Source organism: Sebastes fasciatus, chromosome 22 (genome assembly GCF_043250625.1).
Source record: "Sebastes fasciatus isolate fSebFas1 chromosome 22, fSebFas1.pri, whole genome shotgun sequence".
Taxonomy (NCBI): domain Eukaryota; kingdom Metazoa; phylum Chordata; class Actinopteri; order Perciformes; family Sebastidae; genus Sebastes; species Sebastes fasciatus.
Window position 1 is genome coordinate 17,386,481 of NC_133816.1, and position 24,712 is coordinate 17,411,192.

General features: G+C 42.4%; 1 long non-coding RNA gene across 1 annotated transcript in view; it reads right to left on the reverse strand.

Annotated features, from left to right (window-relative positions):
• Positions 1 to 9,080: 9,080 nt before the first annotated feature.
• The window catches only part of LOC141760379 (uncharacterized), a 34,550-nt gene continuing 18,918 nt past the window's right edge, over positions 9,081 to 24,712 (reverse strand). The window contains exons 2-3 of the long non-coding RNA XR_012592341.1: positions 12,463 to 12,588; positions 9,081 to 9,156 (exon numbers count right to left, since the gene is read on the reverse strand). This is a non-coding gene — a long non-coding RNA (uncharacterized LOC141760379). The remainder of the gene's footprint in view (positions 9,157 to 12,462; positions 12,589 to 24,712) is intronic.

Consider the following 24,712-nt stretch of genomic DNA (forward strand, 5'->3'; position numbering starts at 1 on the left):
TGATTACACAGTGGAAGGCTGTGGCTGATGCGTGCAATAAAAGTGGGATAAATGTGTGTGAACATAAGGTGTCTGCCACAGATTTCATTTTATTTTTTCTTCATGTAAATTGCATACTCATTTCACTGTTTTCTACTGCTGGTAATCATTGCTTTATGAAAAAAATATGAGAGAGGAGCCAGAATTCAGTTTGTGAATGTGGTGCTGCCACTAGAAGCAGTGTTTGCTCAGTTAGACTCCTAGAGAGAGAACAGGAGTTGAATGGACATTGAACTGTTTTCCGTGGTCAATTGACTAGTACAAAAGAAAATGGTGATTGTTCTTAGTTGTTATGGTGACAACAGAACACACATCAGTGGGGCCATAAAGTGTGGTCGCAGTTACCTGGGAAGAAAAGCGGACGCAGCCCCGGAGACAGATGGGAGTGAGATGGAGAGACCGTCTGCTCCACTGCTCGTTTGAGTCATTACTGCAAAATCTCACCTCAGTGAATCTGTGACTTGGTATAGTTGATATGAAAGTTAGCTCGCTACAACCATGGATGTATTAGGAGAACTGGATACAACGTTGGAGGCAGGGCTCCCGTTCATTCCTATGAAAGTTGCTCAGTGCCGCATGAAGCCAAAATGGCTCGACTTCCGAGTGGAAGAGTACCCGGATCTTCCGGCGATCTTCCGCATCCATTGGGCCCATGGAACATGCGCAGTAGCGTCCACTCGGTCACATGGCTCGGTCACAGCCGTCACGCTGTCGTCACGGCTTGCTAACTCCTCCTCCCAGCCTTCGCTCCAGCATCGGTCTGGGGCTCATTCACATGAACGGAGGAAGACAAATAACTCTGGATTCGTCTGTTAGTAAGTTTTACATCTTTTAGGACCTAATGATTTAAATAAGGGCTATTCAAGTGTTCGTACTAAGAAGTTGATTTACCTGAAAAAAAATTATCCGCTGAGTTACAGACGTCTCTTTCCCAATGTAAGTCTATGGGGAAAAGCCTTTTTGGGCCCAATGGCATCACGTGACGGACATGGAAGTTGTAGTACCGTACAGTATCGTTTGGCCTCTACGAAAATTGGCATCAACAACCGGCGCAATGGCAACAGTACACAAAAAAATTGCCGCTGCTCTGACCATCCTGCTATGTTGATTTAAAGTATAGATAGATAGATAGATAGATAGACATCTAGACTTTTGGTCCCAAGTATTTGTAAAGTTTCAAAGACACACTGTGTGTTTCTAGTATCTGTACCTGTGCAGGCTGATCTCATGAGGGAAGAAAGCACTCACTGGCTGGTCGAGAGGTCATTTTCTCCATAAATCTGTCCAAGACTCATTGCCATGGAGTTCAGAGGATTGGAAAAACAAAAACCGCATGGTGAAAAAATCTCGACAGGAGGGATGGCACAGCGATAAAATACTAATAACAGTCTAGAAACAGATGATGAGGAAATTTATGGACATAATGATACAAATGCTCGTTAATGGCGGATCATATCGCAAATGTCTTTCTTGTTTGTCAGCTATCAAAGTTTGCATGACAAAAAAAAAAATCTAATTATAATAGTATTATAATTAGAATTACACAGTAGCTTTTCAATGAACATCTGCTCCATTTCATCAGAAGGTAGCAGGGGGGGGGGTGTGCATATTACACTTCAAGTGACAATAAAATGAGGGCGCGGTAACAACGTGCCAAACAACAGCAGCGCGAACTGAGAGAGAGAAAAAAAAAAAAGTCAAAGGTGTCGAGAGAGACGTGTACACAAATGCTTGTTGCGGTCTGATCGTATCACTGATGACTCGCTTGTTTGTTAGCGACTACGGTTTGAATGACAAAAAATATAATGCGCTATAATTTAACAGCAGCTATCTGAAGAACATCTGCTCGGCTTTGTCTGCAAGTTGCACTGAGTGGGGATCATTAGTGACAAAAATACGAGTTCATGGTAGAAAATAATAATAATAATAGTTGCTATAGAACAGCAGTAGATAATATTGCAAGCGAGGACTTCACACGCTACCTACACTATACTTTGATCATCTAATATGTGAGATTCAAAAATGTTTTGGTGCTCAGTGTATCATTATCATGCGCCCGCATTGCTTCCAGCTCTATCAGGTGAAATCCTAGAAATGGGTTTAAGGGAGGAAAGAAGCCAATCTTTGACAAGGCTCGTCTTGATATCGCAGTTACCTTCCCTTTTAACAAGTAGTTTAGCATGTTTCTCACGTTCCCAGAGGCAAAGAGAAAATGAATACAGAAGAAAATGACTGGTCTGAGGACGCAGGGCCTTTTTAAAAATGTGCATCTGTGTGTGCGCGGTTGCACGTCCGCGTGCGCGCACATGTGGGTGGGACAGGTTCGGGAATAGAAGGTATCTAAGCAGAGACAGAGGCAGGAGAGAGGAAGAGAGGGAGACGGATAATGAGAACCAGGGGGAGGTGATGCTGGCATGGGGAGAGGAAGATAGAGACCAGAAATAGACATGCAAAGAGCAAGGTGTTGAGTCAGAAAATGAAAGAAGAGATGGCAGGCATGGAAAGAGGACGGGAGAGAGAGTGAAGTAGGGGGGGGGGAAGTGAGAGGAGGAGTGAAAATGTATGAGGAAGACGGAGGGACAAAGAGGAGAAAATGTGAAATGAAATGTAAAAAAGAGAGATATTGAGTGGGAAATAAAGCAGAAGAGAGAGAGGGGAAATACAGGAAAAAAATTGTTAGAGAATAAAAGCAAGGAAGAGTTACTAAGAGCAAGATGTAGGGAGTAAGACGAGAGAAAGAGAGAGAGAGAGAGAGACACAAATAGACATGTGAGTTGAGTCACACTGGGAACCTAGAACAAGCTGAAAGCATACAGAATTACAGCAGGAACCACAGGGAGCATCTCACACACACAATCCCTTTGCATATGTGATGTAGCGATGCACTTCTCAAGTGTGGAATAAGAAAGCGAGGGCAAAGAGTACTTATAAAAGGCTCACAGATACATAAAAGGAAAGGAATACAAAGATGGGAGGTGGAGGTTAAGCAGGTGAAACGCAACATGCGTAGAGTGATGAGCACTTAGCTTGCATACTAGATGTATACAAACACACACACCTTTTTTTAAAAAGGAGGTTAATCTTTCCTTTTGTTATCCGCCCGCGCCCTCTGTTTCCTATTTATAACAGCATCTGGAGTTGCTACAAGAGTGACACGGAGACAGAGATGGAGATGGAGGAAGAAGAGGAGGAGACAGCGATGATGGACATGTAGGGATGAGGAGTTAGACCACATTGTGTGTGTGTGTGTTTATGCCCTGGAGAGGCATTAGCCAGTGCTAGCAGCCAGCTGTGGCGACAACAAACGGCATAGTTCCGTCTGACGCGCCGTCGCAAACATATTGTCACCAGAAAGCACCGGTAAGCAGCGGCAATTAGCGCTGCCTATCTCTGAAGGAGTGTGAGTGACAACCGCACTGCTAATACAGTAATGAGTTTGTTTGTGTGTATAGATTCGTTACGAGACCGGCGCATATGCATATATGTATATTTACTGTTTTATTTGTGTGTGACGATTGGTAAAGTGCGTCCGCCTGTACAGTATCTCTGGGGTCCATTTAAAACACTGCGAGGCGTCACTGTCATCCAGTCAAGGGTATCTGCGTGTGACTCGATCGTCTCGGGGCCCCAAAGAGACAAAACAGCCAGATAAAGCTGGATCAACATATGTGACTATTATACCAGTGAAAACAAATCATAGAGTACGGGAACGAGAGGGAGGGAAGTGAAAGAGAGACATTACGTGGGAGTGGGAAGAGACAAAAGAGAAAACAGGTGTACAGTGCAGTCAGGAAGTGCAGTATTATATAGTGGTTCATGCGATGGTGGAGTTAAAATCCTTACATTAAAGCTCAAAGTCAGCACGTTAAGCTCATTGTCAGTGTTTCAGTTCAAATCCAAAGTGCTGAACTCCAGACGCAACATTGTGTCACTGTCCTAATGCTTCGGCTGCATTGTTAAGTCTGTCCCATTGCCTTTAAAACTGCAACATTTAACAGGTTTGAGTGCTGCTACAGGACTAAAGGAAACACCCTTCTTCTCTACTGAAACCAAAGACACCACAGAGCAAACACTCCCCTCCCATTGAAAGTGAGACGTTAAAGAGTCACAAAGGTTATGTATACATGTAGGGCCGACATTACTGTCTTTAAGAGGCTGGAGAGCTAGAGTGAAGCTACTGGTATCACATGAAAATAGAAAACCTAAGGAATCCATTGGTGCCAATGGAATTACATAAATGACTGGAAAGCTGAGACTCTTGTGGATCCAATGAGCAATCCAATGAAACTTGACCTCACTGTATAAAATGACCTCTTGTGACCTCTAGGATAATCACAGCCTCATGAAACTTTACACCCACAAACTAGAGACCTAGAGCATTCAGAGGATGGATGGCTTTCCTAGCTAGATTGACAATAAGGGGGTTTCTGAGCAGTTTACACAACAGAAGTGCTCGCCATGTAATCGCTGAAAAATCTATGGTGTTCCTCAAGGTCTTGGTGTCTCAATACAGTATTTTGGAGGGATTATTGATAATTTTTATCATTTCTTGACTGGTAAAAGTTGTTGTGAGCATGGGGATGACTAGGAAAAAGAGTGGAAAAGGTTAACATTTCACAGGTGTACCACACCGCTTGAGTGCTGCTATTGAAGGAACCACTTGCAGAAACCAAAAACACCGTAGAGCAAACACTCCTCTCCCACTGGAAGTGAAATGTTAGAGTCTCAGTGCAAAACAACAAGGTATGCTTTGGAGGAACAAACGGAGCACTTGGAGGAAAAGTGCAGAAACCCTTCCTCCGACTCCAACATCATGACACTCTCTCACTCTCGTCCCGAGTTCAGTCTCTCCCTGCATGTCGGGGTGTGCTACTTCCTCATCTGTCTCTCTCACTTAGACTTTCTGAGACTCCATGTCAACAAGATGATTCGCATTGGTGCTTTAATCCTCCTCACTTGGCCCGCCCGATCCATTTTAAAACACTCACAAATACTCACACACGCATGGTGCTAGACTCCCTCGAAGCGTAGAGGGTGGTAGAAAGCAAAGGAGCTCTTAAAACTCATTAGAGGAGGGGAAGGCCCACTGCAGATGATGAGATACACTCAATTAAACAGGATAGGGTTCTACTGTGCCCAAGGGAGCCGTGCTAAACCAGTAGGAAGGGAAAACCATGAGGGAGAGAAGATTTGTAATATCCGTGGTATATGTGAGGATGCCTGTGATGAGCATCACGGAGTTGACAGATACATCTGAATGTTTGGCAGTCTGTGTATGACGTGTGTCAAGTGTGTGTGTGTGTGTGTGCGGATGAGCTAAAGCCCCCCAGAGACGGCGGATGTGATCATATGTTGACGACGCATCCTGATAGGTGTGATAAATGCTCCGACACGTCTGTGTCAAAGCGAAGGGTGTGTAATTTCTTGGAAGAGCCCCTGAGGGACGGATGTTGTGATATTCATAGTAAATGAGAAATGGATGGACAGCGTAAGACAGAAAGAGAGCGACAGAGGATCATGGGGGAATGGGGAATACTGGCAGATAAAAACAAATAGAGACTATTAGTCAAAACAGACAGACACTCTGAGCTAATGACAGAAAGTTGTAATCTGCGGCCAATCTGCATGGCAGAAGATGCTGATCAACACTGGATGTGTATGGATATTGCATAATGAAATTGTTCCACAATATGAATACTTAATATATTAAAATAAAGTGCGTCTAACTTTGAGATTGGCTTTGTGTTACTAGAAGATAAACTAAGATCCCTTTTTGAAAATAAGTAGGTCTGGTCTTTGTGGGGAGATCATGCGTTCGGTTGTGTGTGTGTTTATCTGTCTGTCTGTCTGTCTGTCTGTCCGCAGCTAATCTCTCATACTACTGGACCAAGTGGCCTAATATTCTCTGTGCTCATTTATGACTGTTTGGTCAAGGACTTCTCGTGGTTACGGTAATTCACAAGTTTTGAAAAACCTATTTTATTGACTGTTTAGTACCGTCATTGACTACTGACTCCTCCCTCCTCTTAACCGGCCGGTAGGGGCCGCAAGTGATCAACAACTGCTTCAGTAGCAAAAGTCATTTCCGGCAATCAGCTAGGCTTAAAGGCCACATTTTGGCGTTTGTCGTGGCTCAAAAACTGACATCCATAGAAACGTTTTGTCTCATTTTGAACCGGAACATCTACAGATTAATTCCACACCTGATATGTTATGATCCACTAAAGTGAGGCACAATACGAGATGAATAATCTTTGTTTGGGAGGGGAGAAGGAGATACACCTGGCGGAGATCTGCACTCTACTGAGGGCACTTTTCTAGTTGTATATATTTTCTACATGAATGCACCTGATTGGCATTTTATTTTTTTGGCATTTCAAAAATGTGCATAAAAGCCACTTGACAACTGACTGAAATCACAGAAGCAGCAGGAGAGAGATAATGATGTAGACAGGTGTAAGTGGCACACAGTCTGTGGTATTTAGATCCTGTACTTAAGTAAAATGACTAATATCACACTGTGAAAGTACTCCATTACAAAAGTCCTGCATTGAAAATGGTAAGTAAAAAGTATGTAAGTATAATCTGTGACTGTTGTACTATTAAATATTAAATCATTTGATTACCATTCCTTATGCATTAATGTCTGAGCAGCATTTTACTGTTGTAGTTGGTTGAGGCGGAGCTGACTTTAACTTTTTCATATAGGAATGCAACTAATTATATTCCTTATGGATTAATCTCATCCTTATTTTCTCAAATAGTCAATTTGATTAATTGTTTGGCTTGTAAAAGACTTTCACAATGTTTGTTTTGTCCAAACAATATCCCAAACCTCAATTTATACATGAAAAATTAAAAGAAAATACTCCAGTAAAGTACAAGTACCTCAAATTTGTATTCAAGTGCAGTACTTGAGTAAAAGTACTTAGTTACATTCCACTAAAGCACACAGCAGGTAAATAATCCAGGTTTTCATAAGCATTTTCCAAAAGGTTCCCAGTTGGCAAGTTCATTCTCTAGCCCTGGGAGCCAGTCTGTTTAAAGTCTATTACAGCTTGTGTCCTGTGGAGACCAACCAGCAATAGGCCCACAACCTATTTCTGGATCCAACCCCGAGTGGAAGAAAGAGGTCAGCTCCCAGTGAGGCTGACAAGATAGGTCACACATTGTCTTTTCCAAGAACTTTATGTTTCCCCCCCCTCCGGGCAGAAATTGTGGCTTTTATAATGTATTTTTTGGTGATTGTGGTAAAGATCCAGCCACCACACTGCACTTTATACTGGGCTGTTGCCTATTTGTGTACTTTAACATGACCCGGTAAACTGGGGACAGCAGAAAAACAAGGTGACCAAACACACAGCTCCACTTAGTGACTTCGTTATAAAAGACTTTTCAAAACACTTTCTCAAGGTATACCTCTGGAGACATTCTCAAAGTCAAACCATGAGGAAGGAAGACCAAGTGTGGTTGAAACGTCTTTCACATCAAACACACATTCCCTGAGGTGTAATCTTATTTTTGTGGTAACCTTTGTGATGCTTTATGTAGTTAACTAGAATTACCGCCTCGTGGTTGTGTGCCGACGCCAACCAGTCAAGTTGCAGTTTACATTCTCTGTGCAAAATGATCACTTCATGATTTTATCCTGGTTGACATTTGTTTGAAAGTCGCTGTCGCCGAAGCATAAAAACAACATTATTGGCAGATGAATACATCAGCTAGATATATCACTAAACCGAATAAAACACACAAACAAGTATTCATACTCTAGAAAAGTTAAGAGAGGCATCTGTAGACAAGCAAACCAAAGAGGGAGCACGGGAGGGTTAAACAAGGAAGAAGAAAAAGGGAAAGGGTTGGAATGTAGACTGTGTGAAAAACAAGAAAATGGTACAGATGCTGACTGAGCCACGAAAGTGACCGCAGAGACAGACGGGCGGCTGGCTGACAGTGAGCCAGACAAACAGACAGGAGGAGTCGAACCACACAGCAGGTGGGGTTCAGCCGCTCCCAGAGCCTCCACACGGAGAGAGGAAAGACGTCTCCGGTAGCACATTCGGATCGAGGTGGAAATGAGTAACCAGTGGAGCCTGTCAGAGCAGATGGCTGAGAATCCATTAGCTAATAGTGGAGGAGCCTCCCAGCCAAGCTAATGACGCCCTCATTACTACGCTGCACGCGCTCCCGCCCAGCCAATGGGCTCTGGCTGGGCCTTTGTTTGGACCGGGATGCACAAACACACACATATAGATACACACTAGTACATGCATGAGACATGGTCACATAAAAGCTTTTACATACTCCAAGGAGTGTGTGCAAACACAGCAGTAACGTAATGTCTGCAGGGAGGGGTCACCGTTGGTGAGAGAGAGAGAAAAAGACAAAAAAAATGTGCGGACTGAGAGACTATCCCATCCATCTATCTATCCATTCTTCTGCACACATGACTGCCACCTCAAAATATGCCATCTGCTTTTCACAGCACGGAGAGATGAGAAACGAAGCGGAGATGAAAAACGCAATATCGCAGCTGCATAAATAATTTTTTGCCTGTGTGTGTGCTCTGCATGTTATAATGCACAGCTATTCATTCACCTACAGTATCTGTTAGTTTATAAACACGCTCGGGGCACATGCTGACTGGCGCGCAGACGTACAAAGTGGCGCGCACGACCCTCTGAGAGCTAAAGAAGCAGTCGTGTAGACAGGCAGGACAAAAAGTTAAGACAGTGACAGCAGTGGTGTGTAAATATTGTCTTACTCTATTGAGCATTCCAGTTTCAGCGCTGGTAAGAGGTTTTTATGTATATTTTGGCTCTACAATGAATACTAAGAGGAGCTGACAGCTCTCAGGACAACCTCTGGGGGCAAATGAACTACGTCTGAACTGCGTTTTACTTTGCATCTACCTACTCAAAGGAGGATTCACCTGCTTTGTATTTTGCAGTCAAAGAGGAAATAACACGGGCATAACTCAACAAAAACACTAGTGCTCTGCAAGAATGCTGATCTCGCCATGCTGACCTAGATCAGTTTACCTTGTTAGAGTCTATAATGGGTGTTTCAACAGCGGGGAAACACGTCCCGGGTGATTCCGCTGAACGGTGGCAGGTTCTGAGGACAGACAGACAAGGAGTCAAACATAATTTCACCTCCCGGTGTTTGACCAGAGCTCGGTTCATTTGTAAGACAAGGAGAGAGGTTAGTGCAGCTACTGTAGGTTTTAAAAAGTGCTGGTTCACCTATATTTGCATTTGGCGGTGTAGACAGACAGGGCGCTAAAGGAGAGATGACAGCACAGCTTGGGGTTCACATTCCAGCTAATGCAGTCACAGCAACTGCCTGCTATTCCCATGCAAGTTCGTCCTAGACCACTGAGCCATCAGGGCAGCAGCAGCAGCAGCCTGCATGACTAATATTACTTTGAAATGCAAGCTAATAGGCTTTTATACAATGGCGACATTTCGGGGTAAAAACTGAGAAATGTGACAATCTGTGTCTGTTATTAGCGAATGAATAGTTACAAAAAGAAAAACCTGAAGAAATGATTTTGTGATCAGGTACAAAATGATGAGGTCTTTTCAAGTTGGCTGTTTCAAGTTTTTTTTCGCCCTCTTTGATTCATTTTTGATCACAGCCAGATCCCCTGTGGGGCGTTAGACACACATTTTTCCTGGTGTCAAGCCTTCATCTACAGTCACTGTCTCATCAGAGTGTGTTAGGATGTGTGTGTGGAGGCGGGCCACTTTCCCAACAGAGCCTGGAGGACCAGCAGAAGCAGAGAGAGGTTGGGGAGGGGGGGTATAGTCCTGTTGTTGAGAATCTGACTGGTATAAAATGAGAATATGAGGTCAGGTAAGAGGTGAGTGGAGGTGAACAATGCATTCTGCATGTGCCAATTGCCTGTGAGACCTTTCCTTGATCTGTGAGATATGAATGATGGGGTTAGCTTAGGCAGACTGGAGCTGGGTAATGGACAACAGGTGGTGATGGACAACAGGTGTTTCCTTTATATTTGGTTAGCATTTAAAGAGGACCTATTATGCTCATTTTCAGGTGCTCACTTGCATTTTGGGTTTCTATTAAGAACGTGTTTACATGTTTTAATTCTCAAAAAACACTTTATTTTTATCATACCGGCTGTGCTGCAGCACCGCTTTTTACCCTCTGTCTGAAACGCTCTGAGCTACAGAAAAACGTGTTTTGTGAGGTCACAGTGACCTTGACCTTTGTCTACCAAAATCAAATAATTTCATCCTTGAGTCCAAGTAGACATTTGTACGCTATTTGAAGAAATTCCCTCCAGGCATTCCTGAGATATCACGTTCACGAGAATGGTACTGATGGACGGACAGACATACAGACAACCCGAAAACATAATGCCTTCAGCTACGGCTGTCGCTGGCACGGAGGCATAAAAAACTATGTAACACACTACTAAAGGAAAGGGGAAAAGCACAATTGCATGACAGGTCCTCTTTAAGCTTGGTATATAGACATTTATTTCACGGCTTTGTTGAACACTCAATTCTGATTGGTTAATCACGGCATTCTACGGTCTGTTATTTTTTTATATCAGACCGTTGCTATGTATAACAGACCGTTGCTATGGACGCAGCTCTGATGTCGGACTCTGGAGCACCATTTTTATGTCAAATATTGATTTCTTAAGTAAGTAGCCGTGTAATAAGCGGGATAATATACAGCTAGCTGGTCATTTTTGTGACATAAACCCCTTCAGAGCAATGCAAGACCTCCCTTCTGCGTTGGGGTTTATTTCACAACAATGACCGGCTCACTGTACATTATCCCTTACCCATAATCCCCAGTGTTTCACCTGACAGGAGAATGGGATAGATTTAGTGGATGAAGAAGTACGAGGCTCTGGGGCTGTGCCCAAGCCATCTGGTCCTTGCGTAACAGGAGGGGAGGCCGTTTCCTCGGGTCGAGTTCATTCTGAATGGCGACTGAGCTCTGCCATGGCTGCGCCTCATCGCCCATTCTGTCTGTGATCTTAATGCACAGCAGAGGAGAGCCCACTTTGTGACCTCAGCACTGTTTCTCTGCCCCTTGCTGGTGATTCAGCCCTGCTGGATTTGTCAGGCTGTGACCATCAGTGTGCACTGGAGCAGCTTGAATTTGAATCAGGGGGGGGGATGACAGTGTGCAACTTCAAGTCCAAGAACACTATATTTTACCTATAAATGGAAGAATGTCTCTGATGGTTGGTAGTGAGGGTTTGCGCCAAAAGAACCGCAGTACCTGCGGTCATGCAGATGCTGTACTGGTCTTTTGCGGTGATGGAAGAGCTGAGCCTGATTGTGCAACTATCTCCCACCTCTGGCAACACAATTTGGGTAGTGACCAACAGAATAAGATCATGGATAAAAGCAGCTGCAATTCGTTTCCATTACAGGATGTCTGGGCAAACCCTGCAGGCCGAAGCGTTTCCTACGTAATTTCTCAAACACAAGACTGTTTGAACTATTCAAAGTTGATTCAAAGTTGATTGTGCTGTTGTTGCATACCACAGTGTTGTTGTAGCTCGGCCAAAATTCTCAGCACGATGCAAGTGTCAGCTCCAGTTTGAAGCTTTGCAGTGAGGAGTGATATATGAGGCAAGAAGAAGAACTGTCTTTTAAAAATGTTTTACAATTTGTTCTTACATTTGCCCTTCTGTTCACTCTTTCACAACTGTCATGGCACCAGGTTGACAAGCCTCTTGTTGTATCGCCCCCTTGGCGACTAAGAGGGTTAATTTCACAAGGACATAAGAGCAGTCATAGAGTATACACAACTGTGCTTTTCTAAAGCAAAAGTAATATGTTGTACTTTGGTTTCACAACACTGTTGTATAAAGAGTATGTTTTTGTCATTAAGGATAGGGTGACGAGACAGACAGTAAGTATGACAGCCTATGTTTTGCTGGAAGGGACGCATAGCAATGCCTTTTGGGTATTTTGAGGGCCTTTGGAATATCAAATTGTTTTTTTTAATTAATAGATGAAGGCTTCGTGCCAAATAGCAGATTTGTCAGCTCGTTGATTGTAAATAAAATCAACGAACGAGGTGAATCTGTTGCTGATTTTGACCTCTGGAGTAAAGCCCTCTATTTTTTTCAAGCCTCTGGAAAACATAATAACAGTTTTTTAATTAAATTGGTACAGAAAGCCTGGAATAGAACAAAGGAGTTGGTTCTGGTGACACAAACCTGCACAGCATATTAAAGGCTGGCCTCCGTCAGTATGTTCTCACATCATAAAAAACAGTATTACATAATCAAAGTTTGATTTATTTTCATTGCATAAAGTAAATTGCTCCCTGAAAGTTTGTGAATAACCCTCATTACCCGAATGAATGCTGTTACGTGCCTGTAGGAAATGTTCAAACCATCATTACATGTAGAACAGAGAGACTGACCTCTTCATTACGAGCAGTTTCTTTCCAACGTGCTGGAGTGAAGCCGCAGGCCAAAACAAAGTGGTCCTGTTTAGACAGCTGCCGCACCGCCGGGGAGTACAGGGTGAACACCTTCTTAACCAGGAGCTAAGGAGTAGAGACAGGTGAAGGAGAGCGTGAGAGACGGATGAAGACATACAAGGAGACAGAGCTGTACTGTATATAGAAACACACAAACAGAGACAGAATAAGAAGAATCAAGAGAGACAAAGAAGAAGAAGTATAGAAGGAGAAGGGTGACTTATACAAGGTTGTCAGCTTTGGATAAATAGGATTAAAATTTGCAGTATAAACCAGAGATGAGCCAGGGTGACTGAGAAGGGCAGTGTGCCAGTAAAGCATGTCATGAAACACAAATCCATCAATTCCCATCCCCTGCCTCGGTGGACTTCAAAGACAGGTCTCAAATCATGCATCCATTCAACCATAGAGTCAGCTTGCTTTGCAGCATGAAGAGGATAATGTGAGCTGAGGTTGGGGAGTGCAAGTCTGTCGGTGGAGTAGGTGGACATCCACTCAGGATGTCCCAGCTGCTTGTAGTTGTGTAAGCCCTATTTTTGGCAGTTTGGGTGCCTACTTGTCTGTGTTTATACATGCTATGTTTAAAATATTCATCGCACTTAAATGTGAAGAAATGCACTGGGTTTACATTTATTGGTATTTCTAAAGATGTTCAAATACATGTAGAGAATGAATGCAATTCTTTTATTATTCAGTTTGTCCAGTTACAAAGAACACAAATAAATGAAGCTAGGATTAAATGTCCTGCAGGGTGCAATATTCACACACCTTACTAGGGTGCTGCCACACCTCAAAACGGAAGCCTTACATACTGGACATAACGTCGTTTTACCTGTTAGATTTTCCACTGTGAAATATTGCCAAATGGCGGATATTTTCTTCACTCTGACTACCGTTACTGTTACTCTCTCTACTAGCACTGCACCGTTGTTGTTTGGTATCGTCACAGTGACAAACTACCTGCAATCAGTTCTTCTGCGCTGCTCTAAAACAATGATTGCCAGTGGCAGTCATGATACATCCAGGGTGACAGCAGGCTACTGTTTAGGAGCGGTGAAGAATTGATTTCCAGTTAAACAAGGCAAAAGCAAGCATGGCTCACATAGTCCTGCTCACTGCTTGACCCCTACTAAAGTAGGGCAAAAGGTTTTGCCCTTTTGGAGCTAATGGAATTAGTCTATTGAGCACAATCTAGCTTGTTAGATAATTATATTTATATTTATAATTATAACAATATTTGGGCACCCTGGACTTCTAACCCCCAAAAGACACAGCTAGACCACACTGTTAACCATCACCCCAAATTTGAAGTTCTTAAATGAAATAGCTTCCGAGTTCTGCTCCGAAAACAAAAGTGTGACACAGCAGGACGGACACGCTTAACGCTATATACCCATGACTACGTTGTTGCGGTGTATAACAAGTCGATTTTTTTATGGGCTGGTATATTATGGTATCGGATCGGAGCATAGACTGGTGTACTCGCCGATCCCGAATTTTGGGGCAGTATCGGACGCATTTCCGATACTGGTATCAGTATCGGAACAACTCTCCCACAAATTCTTGGAATAACAGTCTTTAAACACTACTTTTTCATACTATCACTTCATATTCTGTTCATGTAAACAGTGTATTTGTATGTGTCCCTGATGGCGGGGGAAATGAGAGACAGGGATTGCTGTGTGTGTGAGTGAAAAAGAAACCTCTCTCTGACACATATTTCAATCAGTAGTATGCAGGACTCCTGGGCCACTATGTCATTTTGCTCTCATCAAAACCTGCTCCACGCTGCTCATGAGGCACGGCGATGTGCGCAGACACACAATGCATGCACGCAGAGTGACACACGCATACACAGCACGGCTGTCACACTAGGCAGCGCAGATGATGGGCTTGTGGGAGGCAAATCCACCTCTGTTCTGTTGCTGCTCAAAGAGCAGTCAGAGAGCTCCTAAACCAGGCCAAAGATGCTGAAGTAGGCCAGTCCTGGGACCAAATTAGGGATGTCACGATACCAGAAATTAGCAGTCGATACCGATACCAGGGAAACGCCACGATTCTCGATACCAAGGTAAAAAACAAAAGCAAAACAATAAATCCCATTGAAGAGCTTTAATTGGCATTAGTTGTTTTAATTATATATGATAAGCTGCTTAGAGCTAACGTTAGTGTTAGGAAGTTAAAGCCTGAATGCATCTTAATGTAAATAAATGGCACCTCTCGTTAACGTTCACTAGCTTTCGTCCTCTCAATTTCAACACGGATTTGTTGTTCACAATGTAGCATCATCAGGGAAAATATAGGGTGCGCCCTCTGAGACGACGGGATGACATTAGTCTCAATCCCTAACGGTACCTGTGGTACTGTAGAAAAATGAGTATTGTCACTTTTTCAGAGTTATGGCATCGACTTGGTACCGAAATATCGGTTCTTGTGACATCCCCAGACCAAAGTCTCCTGCAGTGCCAAGTAGATATTTTATTCCCAGTGCTTTCCAGAATGATCTTAAAACTTAGTTAGGGTTAGTAAATGATCTTTGGAGGCTAAATTCATTAGTAGTATATTACAGTATTATCAGGGTAATTTAGGTTTAAGTAAGCTTTAACGGCTGAGGTTAAAATTGGGATAAGGTTTAGCTTCAGGTAATCGTTTGGCATGTAGCAGTGAGGATTAACGTTTTGGCCAACAAGAGAAGGATTGGTAGCCTTGTCGGAGGAGCCCGTAAAATAATCAAGCTCGTACACCGCAGTATTCAGCAGCATCGGGTTCTGAGTGGCTGTGTTGTTTCAGTCTTAATCTGTTGTTGTTTGCACTGCTGCTTGGTTAACACTCCTAATTCTCTATCTGGCACATAATTACAGCTCCCAACAGGATCCAGCATGGCAAGACTGGTGCCATGCTAGCATTCAGCCTAGTATATCTCTGTGTGACTATGTCTGTGTTCGTGTGTGCATGTGTCTGTGAGTAATAGAGCGACTGCTAAAGTTTTTTGCAAAAAGTTTAGTGAAGGAAGTTTATATGGCTGTGTGGGCGACGCTGTTGACTTAGCAGAAAGTCTCCAGGGAGCAAAATAGGTGTTCATGTTCAGGTGCAATCCTCATCACCTCCTCTCATCACTCTGTGGAGAAGCAAATGCACACTAATGCGCACCATCTCGCACACACACATGAAGCAGCTCCCTGGTGAGTCAGCAGTAATCCTGCTCCAGCTCTGGTCCCAGAGAGTCATGTGTCTGTGGCAATCATCGCATGTACATACACATACACACACATTAATCCGCTCACACCTTGGCCCCGCACCAAACCCTACATTGACACTGATCCCAGACCTGCGCTTACTGCTTAAAGGAGCTTGAAATCAGCGGGGAAACAGATGGATCAACACCCACCAGTGATCTATGTTCAGCTGAGGCTCCAGCCGCTCCAAATAATGGCATGGCACATTTCCTGTTCAGAATCACTTTAATGACGGTTATTTCGGTTGGGACAATGGCACCGCGGATATTTTTCCGTTATAAATCTATATTAAAAAAAAAAAAGTCTCCAACTCTGTAACTCTGACATGAAAAGGCATGCAGGGTATTTTTAATTGAATCCATCAGATTGATTTGATGATATTGCATCTCTATCAGTGTAGAAGAACTCAATCTCATCTGCTGATTGCCTGAGCTCTTCACATAAAAGAAGCGGGAATGTTTCATTACGGCGGTGATAATTCAACAAGATATACTTTAGAAATCAGCGCGTATTCAGAACTGTGTACGGGGTAAAAATAGCACCCAGACAGAATTCATTAAACAGATACATCCACTATACAGGCAAAGCCTTGTTACTGAGAAGTGTGACGGTTGAAATGTGGTATCCTTATATACAGTAGTTACATATAGTAATGCTATCTCTCAGTGTTTATGAATAAATGACAACGCTCTATTGCTGGCCGATGACCAGCAGACCAATCCCTGGCTAAACAAGTCTATACTCTCAGCATTGTTCCAGCAGAGTGAATGAGGAGCCAAATCAGGGTTTTGTTGCACAGAACCAATGTGGCACACACTACAAGTCAGTGTCAATGATTCTGCACTTTTAACTGCATTAACATGCAATGATAAGGTGACAAGTACGGTACATTGTATTGGAATACACGGTCTAAACAAGCTTCAAGCGTTTGCTCGTTTAATTTTCCTGTTGTTCTGAAACTAACACCAACCAGTGGATGCTTAGAGGCTAGGCTTCCAGCCAGCAATCACTATTGTTATGATTAAAGGAGACATATTTTAGACTGTTATCAGGCCATAGGCATTATCGATGGTTACAAGCCTCATAGATGTGGGTCAGTAGGGCACTGCTACAACCAATAGTAGGTTTTTATCATCCATTCACATGGTTGATCACCGAAACAAGATATAAAAGAAGACGACAGCTACCTCAGTAATTATGACAGGAGCAGAAGCGGAAGTCAGGCGCTGTAGCAAAGACAGCATGAAACCTCATATGGGGTGGAGGTGGTGGGTGATTGATGGGACTCGAAACACAGGGCTTCCACCCAGGAGACCCCGTGTGAAACTGACAATGTGTAGTCGTCGTTGTATTCACAAGCATTCAATTTCACTTTGGAAACAGTTATTTAAGCTAAAACACAATGTTTTTCCCTAAACTTAAAAACGTGGTTTTGTTGCCTAAATCTAAAAAAGTAATTTTTTTTATGTTCAAAACATAACGTTTTATTCAGTTTTATATGTTTGAACGTGTTGCTTTTAAGTTTCACTTTCACTTTCAACGTATTAGGTGTAGTAGGTCCCTCATATCCCACATATACGGTGCTTATAGAGACCGATAACGCCTTTTTAATGGCCTGATAACAGTCAAATCTGGTGCAAAAACACATTATTTTTCTCATCCTGTATGTCTGAATATACCTGTATTTACTCTCTCTCTCTGAAACGCGCCGTTTTAGCACAAAAGTGACTTTTAGCTGTAGCCATGTTTTCATTAAACAAACAAATCTGAGAATAACACATTGAATACAATGCATTATGCATGCAATCTATATTCAGGAACATCCCTACTACATACTGAGCAGTATGTGATTTTAACTCACACGCTCATCAATCACTATCTCATCATTCATTTTCATAATCAATCATTTCTCTGTCATCTATATTGTAATGCTCATACCTGTGGCACAGCAGAGTGAGTGCATTCTGGTGTGCTCTCCAGTATGAACAGATATACTGCTATTGTAATTAAAAGAGCACAACAACTAATGTACCTAATAATCCCACTGATCCTTTTTAGACAGCGTGGATGTCTCAACTGGTGATTATACTGACAGTCCTAATGCTAGTTTCTGTCTTCCCAAAAGTAATTTACTAATTACAGATGACACTAATCACAGTGCAAAATCTGTACTGGAGATCCAGAATGGTAAAGTGTTGAGTGTTTGATATTCAACACCGACACAAAGACCCTGTTACAATAACTGTTACCTGGTATTTGCCTGTATTGACACAAACAAGTGGGGTTAATTGATTGACTGATATGTGACAGGCTGATTGATGTGCTTAAGTATGTGTTGGTCACTGCACTGATTGACTGAATGTCATAGTGACACCTGTTAGTAAATTGAGCAATGACAAGCTGTCTGGTAATTGTAGCAATATGCAAAGTATGTGTTGGTCTATCGGCTTCAAGATGGCCCCGAGTCATTCCTATGAGAGTCGCTCACTTAACCCACATGCCATTCTATGTTGCACAGCCCACGTGCATCACCTGCTTGTCCCAGAGAACATCAAGCTGAAATTACCTCATATACACGAAGATAGCGATTCAAGGCTCTTGGAAAGTTTTATAAATTTTAAGGCTGTCAATCGATTCAAATCTTTAATCGCATGATTATCCATAGTTAATCCCGATCGTTATTTATCCTTCACGAAAAGCTAGTATGGCATGATTGGTACCAATGGATTCTTTAGGTTTTCTAGTTTCATATGATCAGTATCTTCACTATTTAAAACTGAGCCGCTACAACCTCTGAACGATCAAATAGTGGCCGTTGTATTAATGAATTAAAGAGATTAGTGGCGTTAAAACAAATTTGTATTAACGTGTTAATTAATCACGTTAACTTTGACAGCCCTAATAAGTTTCAAATGTATCGAACATGGCCTTGTTAGACTGTTATCCTCTGTCTGCCAAAAGGAAAATACACAAGTTAGGTTGAGCCGGCACTAGCCAAGTTTCCATCCGTACTGTTTTCTCAAAAGCGTCTGGACATGTCATTGCCAATAGGTTGAGGTAAAATCAAATCCTCTTCCCACCAAAACAAAACTGTTAACGTTATCAAGAAGGCAATGTCAAACTGAATAAATGAAGAGGCAATGAAATGGCTATTCAGTCTAAAATATCAGCCTGGCAATCCCCCACTCCATCCTGTTGGAAGAGCAAACTAAATAGGAAATGGGCAAGTAGAGTGGATGTTTTTCTGGCCTCCTTCCAACTCAAAAACTCATCTCTTGCTGCCGTTAAGATGGGCCAGCAACGTAATGAGTGTTGGTGGAGAGTGAGAAAGGCTGATAATATGGGGAACAAATGTGAAGCAGAGAGAGGGTGTTAGTGCTCCAGCATTCTCTTTAAGTGTTTCTTTCACTGCCACAAACTGTTGAATGCGTGAAAGCTATTCATCTGCACCGTCTTGTTCCATCACACCATTGATTTTGGCTTTTAGATTTCATTAAATAGCAGTGGTGGAAAGTAACACGGAGATGTTTTAAGATTCATTTCCGCTGCATGGCTTACAGCTTCCCATCGAGCAAACCTCTAAATGAACGTTAACAACCACTTTCAGAGGTATCAATTTTCTGTTCTGCAATCTCGGTTTTTCTTCCAGCTTTCCATCAACATTTGTTATTTCATTTCTTTTAACTTCATAATCTTTTTTTTTTTACTTTCCTCCTTCAGTGTATTTCTTTTTCTTACAACTTACAAAAACTCTAGACTACAACACACACAGAGGGAAAGTGACTTCATTCTCTGCTCAGGTAGACGTTACTCCTTTATAGCTTTACATAGCAAACAGTTGTGTGCTGCCATATTAATGCTCTGGATAACATATAGAGCACCTTTAAACAAAACTACAGACCACCATGCCATGGGAACCAACATCAGCCACAACGCCAAATCATGCCAGGGGCGTAAAATGGGGGGTCCAATTGCCCCTTTCCCAATTCCTACCCCCTTACTTCCGGCGCCCTTTCTCGGACCACACCCATTTTCAAACTCAGCATTCATTTTGATCTCACCTACACACCTGTACAGTTTCGTGACTGCATCTTGTACGGTTGGGATGCTATCGTGATCACAAAATCTGTCCACAGATTGACATACTTGACAAGTACTCGAAACCACTTCTGTGGTAGTTTCCCGCTACAGTAGGCATCTCCAGGACCACATTTTGCCATGATGACACACACACACACAAAGACTCACAAGGTGAAAACAACACCAGGGTCGCTGTCGCGGCTGATCATTGTGGATAGTACAATAGGCTATACAGGAAGAAAAGAACAAGGATGAAAAAAAATCAAATTGATCATCAGATTGGATTAAAAAATAGGAAAATCCATTTGAATTGCTTCAAAATGCATTATGCATGACCTTCAGAGACAATGAGACGAGCGTGTCATTGCATCAGTCTCAGTCAGTATTGTCAAAATGCAAAAGCAGAATGAGAGATTAAAAAGGGAAAAAAACAAAACATGCACCTGTCCTGGCCAATTTCTGACGCATTTGTCTCTCGTCTTTCTCTTCAGATAAGTCATTCAGAAAATTGTCTTTTCAATACCACACAGCCAAAAACAAAATTGGGCTCATATTTACCACCATAACCGTCTCTATTGTGTTTATTACCACCAATGTCATCATGATTACGCTCAGATCTATCATCATAACACCAGCCTTATCAGTGTCATCAGCTCTAGTTGAGGCCTTGAACAGATAAAGTGCAGCTGATATTAACTTACTGGTCCATCCCCGTCTCGTTCGTATGATCTCACACATCAAAAATACATGATTGATGATTTAAAAGTGTATGCAGGCAGGGGTTAACGCCTCGCACGGTATTATCAGGGTGCTTTGTTGATAAGCACAAGGTGGGTGGAGGGAGGTTAAACAAAGGGTCACATTTGGCCCAAAGCTTCTACTTTGGATCCGTCTGTGCTCGTGCCTCAAAAGTCCTTCTCTGAAAGATACTTGATTACATTTTAATAAATGGCATCCACGAGGTGAATATTATGTACTTGTGTCTGAGTCCTCCTGCGGATCGAGTGTCACAGGCCAGTTCATCCCGAACATCTGATTCATCATGGTGCGAGATGCCGAAATGGGGCTCGATCAGCAGTCTGACACACTCAATGAATGTAGCCTTCAGGTGGAAAATCAGATAAAGCCTAGCACGGGGTTCAGAATGAAAAGATGATTTTGAATTAAGTAATAAATGTCATTGAGTTAGCGTAATTTCATTAGTTTCTAATCCAAATAAAACGGTTTCAAACTGAGCTTTTGTATGTGGAATATGTGCCTGCCATTATCTTAATATTGTCCTTCAATACTTGTGTTTTGAAAATATGACTTCTGAAGACTTGACAAGACTCGGGGCCGTGGTGGTTTTCCAAGCAAAGTTAATGTTATCAAAGTCTTATCTTGTGAGCGTCTGCTCCCTGATGTCCTTTCCTGGAATAATGTTCTGAAAGGATGAAGAAGAAAGGGAGGAGAAGGATGACAGACAGAGATTGAGGTGCGGTGGTGGAAATAAAGACAGACTAGAAAAGGAAATCAAATTATTAAAAGGATGACAGGGAGAAAATGGAGGTAAGAGAAAAGTAAAACCAGATGGCTGTCACAGAGATAAGACCGGAAAACCTGAGTTCAGTGTGCGCTGATGTTTCTGGAACACCAATGTCCTGTTCATACACAACCACAGTGAGCTTCAGGACACTGCTGGGCAGATTACAGAGGGGCTAACAGCGGGTTCAAGGGATTAAGAGAGTCTGCTTGTTTGTATTATGTGTAAATATTTTAGACGTGTTAGGTGCAGCGACATTTTACTTTAGATTACTTCGCACACATCCCAACAATCCACACACTAATGAAATAAAAATACGCTTTTTCAAAATAACGTCAAATCTTGAAAACAAAGTTTAATCCCAAGAAGAAACCATGGCTCTTTGATAAATGCTGGGGTGACTTTGTAACCTTTTTACAAACGGGTACCTCTCTTAATGGTGATGTCCATGGTCAGACTGTTTAAGAGAATATACTGCATGCATACAGCTTGTCGTCATCTAATTTCATTGTACTACACAATGACAATAAAAGGCTTGAATCTTGAAGCTATCTCTTGTAATACTACTACTTCTGTAATTCTCTCTCTTTCTTTATTTGTTTTTATTTATTTATATATATATATATATTTTTTCTCCACTTGTATCTGTCACAATTGTGACTACTGCTTTTTTTAATGTCACTGTTATTATTATTATTTTTGTTATCATTTATGCTAAGTTTATTCATGCAATATTATTATATTATATTATATATTATATTATATTATATTGTGTTCTATCTTTGTTGGGAAAAAAAGGAAAAACTCAATAAATATATTGTTTAAAAAACAAATCTTGAAAACCAGCCACAGTAAGTTTAGTACAGTGTGTTTGTGTAGTATGTGACTGCAGATAATGCAATCTAATGGAGTGTAGGTTATCCTAAAATATAAAAGTGTAATAGCTGTAGGTATTTCATCTATTATTTGATCATTTAAACAATAGTCACATACTCAGATAAAAAAATAGTAGTGTAATTGTAAATGGAAAGAGACAAAGAAAGAGCAAACCAGAGAGAATGGCAGACAGACACATTCATCAGGCACCGAGCTAGCAGGCATGCTCAGATAACCTCAAGCCAGCTGCCACAGCTTCAGGCAGGGACTCTCGCCACCCCATGAGCACATGCGGCTCCTCGCGCTGTTTGGAGACAGAACTCCTCTGTGAAAGTCTATTGTTTTTTGACATTGGCTACCGTGACACTTACCACGTGTGGTCGGTTCAAAAATCCTCATTTCAATACTTGGACAGAAAATGCAAATACAACATAAACAACATGCCATGACTTAAGGACAAGACTGTCCTGCATTGTATTTTCATTCTACATCTGAATGCCATTTGGTGATGGTTATAGCCAGACTTCCAATAAATGTGGAAAGCAGGAATCACCATTATTGCATGTGCATTAAAAAAGCACAAGGGGACAACAGGACAGTCATGTCCTGAGCTTTTCACTGCACATGGGAGTGAAAATTAAAGTGTGTGAATGTCAAAAATAATTTGGGTGTACTGGTGTATGGTTGGTAACATGCACAGGTTTGCTTAATTAAAGGTGCAGTGTGCAGGATCTTGTGGCATCCAACAGTGAGGTTGCAGATTGCAACCAACTGAAACTTCTCCCGTATGCCAAATATTGGCTCTCTCTGGAGCCAATATTTGGTTTGTCCATCCTGGGCTACTGTAGAAACATGGTGACGGGCTCTGTGAAGACAACCCGCTCCGTATGTAGATATGAAGGACTCACTATAAGCTAACAAAAACACAACAATTCTTATTTTCAAGTGGATTATACACTAAAAAAAAAAACTTATTAATATTATATTCCATTTCTGCCGATAGATCCATCTAAATGCTACACATCGTTCCTTTAATTATCATTAGCAAAACATTCAGGTATCAGCTTCACCTTTTTACCAGCAACTTATTAGTTATTACTAACTTACAGAAACATTGCGTGCAATAGTCCACCTTCTTCCCCCCCCCCCCCTCTCTCTCGCTCACTGTCTCTCTCTCTATAACACACACAATGCAGCGCACAGTCCTCGTCTCAGTCCTCAGTCCTGACAATTGTGCGAATATAATGCATAAAGTTGACGGTTTTTGGTTTCAGGTGATTGATTAACGCATATTTTTGTGGGTTGAGCGGTGCCGATTGGTCGGCTGGGTGCAGGTATTAAAAAACCCTGACCCATCACTACTGCAGTTTCCCCCGTTGGGCGTGGCGTAGCAAAGACGGTGACAGGTGAACCTGCACTTGAGTTGACTCGAGTGTGCGCAGTTTGATTGACATCAAACACAGCCCCGTGATGACAGCCTTCCCTGTTGTCTTCACAACCATTGGATATAAGCCAGATTTTTAGAAAAAGTGCGTCTGTCTTGCAGTGGTTTTGACGTTTGAAAACTAGAACCAATCAAAATGCATAACATTGTCTCAATATGCGGGACAAGGGATGAAACTGCTAGTCACCGTACAAAGAAGTTTCAGAGGAAATATCCATTATATAAACATTACAGCGGCCCAGAGTAGAGCTCATAGGTTCTGAGTACATTATGGCTTGCAGATCCATTTGTAGGTGATCAAATAAAGCCTGCCAGCAAACACACACTCACACACATACACACAACTGTGTATGCCTTATAACAGAGGCCTGACAAAATAAATACATATGTGCACCTCCGAACTCATAAACACACACAGCACACCAGAGAGAGAGGAGAAACACCTCTCTCTGCACATTCTGAGAGCACATCCTAACAAAGAGGTCTGTGAGATACTGTGGGAAGGGAATATGGGCTATAAGGAGGGGAGGCTAGTGGGGCTCCCTCACACACACACACACACACACACACACACACACACACACACACACACACACACACACACACACACACACACACACACACACACACACACACACACACACACACACACACACACACACACACACACACACACACACACACACAGGAGAGGAGGAAGGGACCGACTGTGATGCAGCACCAGTCCTCTCCTCCCTGCTTGGCGTGCCTGGAAACCATGGCAGCAGTGTCTCACGTTAGGCTACTGCAGCCGTCGCCATGCCAACAGTGGCGGCAGCTTTCTGTGGGGATCAGACTCGCCGGGTGACACCTGACGAATGCACCGACACACACACACTCACAGACATATACACACAAGCAGGAGGGAGCCACAGAAAGGAAAAAGGGAACAAAGAAAGGCGCGCAGGTGAGCTTTACACAGGTGGGTAAAAATACATGCTGAGATGCACGCAAGAGCGTGTGCATGAGAGCAGGAACAGGCAGCGGGACGTA